Source organism: Panthera leo, chromosome A2 (genome assembly GCF_018350215.1).
Source record: "Panthera leo isolate Ple1 chromosome A2, P.leo_Ple1_pat1.1, whole genome shotgun sequence".
Classification (NCBI taxonomy): Eukaryota; Metazoa; Chordata; class Mammalia; order Carnivora; family Felidae; genus Panthera; species Panthera leo.
In genome coordinates this window covers 97,625,681-97,632,621 of record NC_056680.1, presented here as the reverse complement: position 1 = coordinate 97,632,621, position 6,941 = coordinate 97,625,681, and positions in this window count along the sequence as shown.

Below are 6,941 nucleotides of genomic sequence, written 5' to 3'. Positions count from 1 at the left end.
TTATGCCGTTCCAATGGTCATAAAACTCTGAAAACATTATTTAACACTCTGGTTATCTCAGTCTCTCCTGCAAATCGTGGGGGGGAAAGGCTAGCTTTTGACATGGCCTCCATCACTCTCCTCATGGTAGAAACCACAGCAGCTCTGATGGTTGAATCCAATCCCAGCAGCTGTCTGGAGGGCAGATGGGACAGTTAACCCATGGGCAAACCAGAGACGAGAAACAGGAGACAGAAAGAAGTCAGTAGAGATGTTCGTTGCCCTTCTTTCCACCAAAGGACTTTCTGAGATGTTCTTCATAAGTGAGCAACTTTTTGAATTTCCTGGATAACTGGAACTCAGTAATGTGGTTTTTTGTTTCTATCCATCCTTTCTTCCTCATTCTCGCTTCTCTGGGATTGCACTCCACGAGAAAGAAAGCATGTGTTCATAGAATTAACCCCAGACTCTCTTCTCAGGTTCCCCGGGCTAAGATAATACATTTACAAATAATATTCCCTGCAGCATGGAAAGACATTTCCTCTTTGCCAACCCACACTCAACTTCTCCTGAAAATCTAGGTCAAACATCCTTCTTATCACATCTCATTCATTCTATTTTTTTTTTCCTGAATGTTTTCTGTGTCCATATTAACTTGTGCTTTTCTTCACTTGTTTTGCCCATATTATGTATGACTTTTCATCTTCCTCAAGCTGGTAAGGGAATGGACTGTCTCTTTTTTAAGATACATTTTCACAGTTACACTTAATGCAAAGGATCTACCACAGGAGGGTATCCAACATGGTGGAGAGATGAGGTGACAGTCCACCCTCCAGCCCTTTCCTGCCTTCATCAGCATTTCTGGCAAGCCCATTTTGCCTTCCTGAGGCAACCCCAGACTCTCTGGGGCCAATAGGCTACCCCTCCCTCCCTGGGTTCTACCCTACAAGTGCAATTATCCTCCTGTTTGCCTGTAGTTCTCGCTCCACTGCCCAGCCTCAGAAAACAAACTTGGTTACTTGGTTACATTCTTGATTACTCGGCTAATAAACAATTTATGCCAAGTTACTAATGACTAAAGGGAGAACACCTTGGGTGTATTCACTATTTAAGAATATCCTATAAACAGTTGCCTTAAACCAATATAGACTTATTCTTAAAATGTAATTTGGACACTCTAGTGGCTTAATGGAGAAAAACTTTCTGAGCACGATGATTTTAATTAGCCATTGCAGTGACGATTTTCAACCTTCTAGAACTCGTGTTTCTCATTGTTAAGTACCAAAGCACCAAAATTTTTGTTGGTGTGATATCATTATTTCAGTATTTAAAGAAATCTGTAATCTGAATTATTAATGCTTTGAGAAGTACCTAGAGAGTTAAGTACAGCATTAAAAGGGGTCTGGTCTACTAGCAGAAAAAGAATGAAACACTAACCCAGATTTTCCCAGATCAAATTCACCCTAGTTCTCCTTGAAAGAAGTTGGTTTTGTTTTTTTGTTTTGTTTTGTTTTGTTTTGTTTTCTTGTTAGAGTTCTGGCAGTATGCAAAAAAGAGCTTCCTAAAAGAGAATCATAAGGAACAAAGACTCAGTCTTACCCTCAAGATATCAGCACCTTGAATGGGGTCAGGTTGATAGCAAAAACAATCAGTGTTTACTGGTGGAAACTCCTTATCTGTCTGATTGATTTGTTTTGTTTGTTTGAACAAAGCCTGTTTCATAGCAGAAGCTAAGAACCAGGCTTCTTACAAATTGACTGCTGGGCATTAGTAACAGAAACTACAGCTCACTGTCACTAAAGCTATTGAAGTCTTTATTAAAAATAAAAATTTATAGAAGATTGTCTTTATATTATCACATAGATGTGATATTATTTGTATATAACAAATTCAGAGAAAGATACTTCGGCTTAGTTTGTATTTATCTTCTCACTCTTTCCCCAGCTAGCATACAATATAAAGAAGCTTTTCTAGTAGATGGAAAAATTTGCGCAAATACTAGGCTCGCCATCAAAGATAACACCATTGATACGCATTGTTCTTAAGATCATACTGCCAAAACCCCAAGTAATTCAACTTATTTTCAATTGTCAAGATTGATTTTCTTCATTTTATGTAACATATTACTTAGTTTATTTTGTATACTTATTTTTATTGCTCTTTTCTTATGATAATATATGTTAATATTTATGTTTTTGAAACTTAAGTTTACTGAATGCTGTGTCAAATGTGCTTATACATTTTATTTGCAAAATATACCAAATTTCGCTGATTTAAAATTTTTTCTGATTTCTAAATACAGTAAAACCTTGGGTTGTGAGCATAATTCATTCCAGAAACATGCTTATAATCCAAAGCACTTGTATATGAAAGGGAATGTCCCCATAAGAAATAAATGGAAACTCAGATGATTCATTCCACAGCCCAAAGATAGTCATATAAAAATGATTACAATGCTGTAATATAATACAAAATATTAAAGAAAATACAAAATATAAAGAAAAATAAACAAATTAACCTGAACTTACCTTTGAAAACCTTTGTGGCTGGTGTGAGAGAGACAAGAGAGAGGAGGGTTATTGTGTAGGACTACTTTCACTATCACTAATGGAATCACTGCTATCTATTGGCTCAATGGAATCTTTTTCTGCATGGGAGTCATTGTATATGTTCACTCAGATGTTGACTACAGTACAGTATTAATAAACTCTTGTCATATACTGTATTTAATGTTACTGGCAATAAGGCAACAGAAGAAAGGGTCTATATCTGCAGGCAGCCTGACCTAGAATGAAGCAAAGCACTCTTAAGCTTACTCTTTTAAAAAAAAAAAATTAATGTTTATTTTTGAGGGAGAGAGAGAGAGAGACAGAGTGCAAGCAGGGGAGGGGCAGAGAGAGAGGGAGACACAGAATCTGAAGCAGGCTCTAGGGTCTGAGGTGTCAGCACAGAGCCCAATGTGGGGCTCAAACTCATGGACCATAAGATCATGATTTGAGCCGAAGTTGGTTGCTCAACCAACTGAGCCATCCACGCGCCCCGAGTTTAGTCTTGTAGGGAAAAGCAAAGGACTGTCCATAGATGCTTTGAAGTGACAAAAAATACACTAGTGCCAGTTTTGGGCACCTTCCATGTTCTGAAAACTCACTGATTTCTGCCAAATACCTCAGCCTGGGACCAAGCGTCCAAACGTGGGAGACAATCCCCCACCATCCTGTAGAGAGAGAGAGAGAGAGAGAGAGAGAGAGAGAGAGAGAGGGAGAGAGAGAGGGAGAAAGAGGGAGAGAGGAGAACCATTGGCTCAGTTGTGATCATGCGATGTTCGGCATCACGTACTGCTCGCATTGCAAGACATCGCTTGTTTATCAAGTTAACGTTTATCAGAAATGTTTGCTGTCTTGCAAAACGCTCACCGAACAAATTACTCTCAATCCAAGGTTTTACTGTACCGTTTTTAAATAAACTCCGGTATTCATACCGGGATATCAATAAATTATGAAATAAATACGAAAATATTTTTTCTTTTTGCATTAGCCATTTCTTAAGTAGCGTTAATTCAAAATAATCTGTATGCCGAAGTGGCACATTTTGGGGGTGGCCCGCCCTTGGCCTCACACCAGCGTGCCATTCTGCTCCAACGGCATCATCGTGACTTTCAAAACCCCACATAAATGACCACCAGTTTTAGTTGACTGACTGTGCAAGGGAATGTTCAGTGGATTTTCTCTGTGCCACCCTTCCCCATGCCTCTCTTGTGACCAATTCCTTACCTCTTCTTCCCATTGGTGTCTCCTGACCCTGAAACCTTGGAAACAGGAGCACAGCTGTTTTCTGAATGTCAGCTGTGTGCCTAGCCCTGTGCTACATGCTTTACATAATCATTTTATTTAATTTTCACGATTATTCACTGCAGCCCTTGTGAAAATCCTCATGTTACCGTTAACAAGATGGGTGCTAAGTGGGGTTCAATAACACATGAAACAGCACAATGTTGGGGTCTTCTGGCTCCTCTCCACCAGGCCCAGTGTCGTCTTCCTTCTTCAAGACATTGGGACTCTTGGTCTCCTCTCTGTGGACTAAAGCTTGCAGGCATTGCTTTGTCTACACACCTAGGCAAGATATTTTGTTTTTAAGAACTTTAAGTATTTCCTCAATAGTTAAATAGTAGTTTGCCTTCAACTAAATTGGACGTTAGAAGAGATGACCTTCATGATCTCCTCAATCCCCCGGGGGGCGGGGGGAATCTACAAAGTGACAAAGAGCGCAAATGCCTGGAACAGCAAAAGGAATATGGTGAAATAGCTCAGAAAATATTCTGAGAAGCCCTTCATGAGGAAAATGGAAACTTGAAGCCATAACGAGCACAATATACCTTTTTCTAGACCAAAAATACAAACTGAGTATCTGATCTGCTCTTCAATATTAAAACATACGTAGTCATTTTCTGAATATTTATTCTCTTTAGGTGACTGGGAATAACACATATCTTCCATCTGTGGAGCACCACCTGTTTGCTGAGCACTTTATATTTGTCAGCAGTTTATTAAACACTGTGAACTCAGCAGGTTCAAACTCCATAGCGTTTTATTTTTCTCCAGTCACAGCTTTAAAACATGCTCCATTGAATCTCCCCTTCTCAAGACTTTATGGCAACTCCAGCAGATGCCAGTTTTCTGACCTTCTCAGATTATGAAGGATAAACTCCAGTGCCACCCACTTCAGTTTCTTAACCAATTGAAATGTCCATCTCCTTCCCCAGACCTAAGGACAGGCTTGAGGCAGAGATATGAGCAAGGAGCTGGGATTCTCTTGATGCCTTCCCTCTACAACTGCATCTTCTTGTTGAAGGCAGGTAGACAGAATTTGCAAAGGGAGCAGAAATGCTTTTACTTACCTGTTGCCCTTGTGATCTGCTCCCTCCTCCATGGCAACCATCCAAATGCAGCACCTCCTGGGAAACACCTGACGATTCTTTGGAAGGCCCTTCAGAGGCCTCTCCTTTGCGTGTCTGCCCCTCCTAGGGAATCAGCTCCAGCAGACCTTTTCCAGTCTCCCTCAGCTCCCATTCCTGTGTAATCCACCCTGTATATTCGCTGTTGGGGTCTCTTGCCTCAGTGAGTCACATTTTAGGGTGGGGTTCCATCACAATAATTCAAGCCTTTCGTGATGTCCACTTGGCCTATGGAAGACTCGTGTATCTTTTTCCTGCCAGATAATGGGAGTGTGCCCTATTCCCCCACTGCTCATTTTCTCTATCCCACATTCTCTCCCCAGATCTCTTTCCTATTGCCCAAGTAAGCACAAAGGGCAGCTTAGAAAATCCATTACAGAAGTAGAAAATGATATTCTAGGCTCAATTCTAGTGCCCCTCTCTAATCTGTACAAATCATCCTCTTGGAATACACCACTGGCTTATTTTTCAAAGAGTGCCCCTCAAGAGTGGAAAGAAAAGACATGGAACTCTTTCTGAGGCCAAAGATGGACAATTTAGTAGTTCCCCCAAGCCTAGATTAATGGGTAGAGACTGAGTAGGGGGCAGTAGAATGAATTTGCTCCTTAATAAATCACAATCATCTCTTTGTCCTCGAATGATCATCTATCTGTTCTGAGACAATGAGAAAAGTCCCAGTCAGTATCTTGTCACACATACAGTGTTTATGAACTCCACACAACTCTGCATGTAGGTATGGTGCTGCCTCAGGAAAGTGAAGCTAAAAGAATAATGTTACAGTATGAAAGCAGGGAAATTTCCATCACCTCGCATCATGTTTGGCACATGATAGGGCTCAATAAATATTTACTGAATAAATAAGTAAATAATGTGAATGAATAAACAGCCCAAGGTCATGCTTAGGAAATGGATAAATGGCATTCAAACTCAGCTCTTTTTACCCGTCAATATCTCCCTAAATAAAGTATCATCCTCACACTAGCAGTGATTATAGCCACAACTCAGTGTCATAACAGTTCCTCAGTCTGACTCAGACATCTCTTTTAGTGAAAGATCTAATTTCTCTCCCCATATTGGAATCTGGTCCCATGAGGGTTCCATCCACTTACATGTGAAACCAATTAGCAGGTCCCAAGCCCAGAATGAGCTTATCCTGCCTGGGCTTGGCTTTCTATATTTTGCTGTTGCATATGGTTGGTGAGATCTCTCCATGGCAGAATCCTTAGCATTCACACAGATCATTCTCCCCTGAGCTTTTCTATTTCAGTTGCTTAATAAGCAATAGTAACTGTGTGACATTTATCATCTCTTAATTACTGTAGGTTCTCAACTTCAGGGCTATAAAGGCTGGTTAGTTACTTGTAGGGACTTTAAACTCAAAAAGTATTGGATGCATGGATGGATGGATGGATGGATGGATGGATGGGCGAACTGGGTGAATGCCTACATTTCAGGTCCATGTGATGCTTCTTGGTTAGTGTCAATTTCATAAACCAGAAAAGCAGTTGAATCTTAGAAACTTAACAGAACTAAGCAAATAGTTTTCAAACAAGAAGCAATACCTTGTACAAATATAGGGAATATATGAAAAACTCACTTAAAATATTTACTTAAAAATTGACACTTGATTCTTTTTTTTTAATGTTTATTTATTTTTGATAGAGAGAAGGAGAATGCCAACGGGGGAGGGCAGAGAGAGAGAGAGGAAGGCACAGAATCTGAAGCAGGTTCCAGGCTCTGAGATGTCAGCACAGAGCCCGGTGTGGGGCTCGAACTCACAAACTGTGAAACCATGACCTGAGCTGAAGTTGGATGCTCAACCGACTGAGCCATGCAGGCACCCCAGATGCTTGATTCTTATAGGTATTATTATATGGAAGAACACTTTTTAAAAATATTTGGTTTTAGAGCTGGGCGGTGATGGAGACACCAAGGATTTGGAAGCCTCGGGAAGAGAGCTGGAGAGACACCTAGTACCTCTGAGAGAAAATAAAAGTTTTCTCTTCTCTTC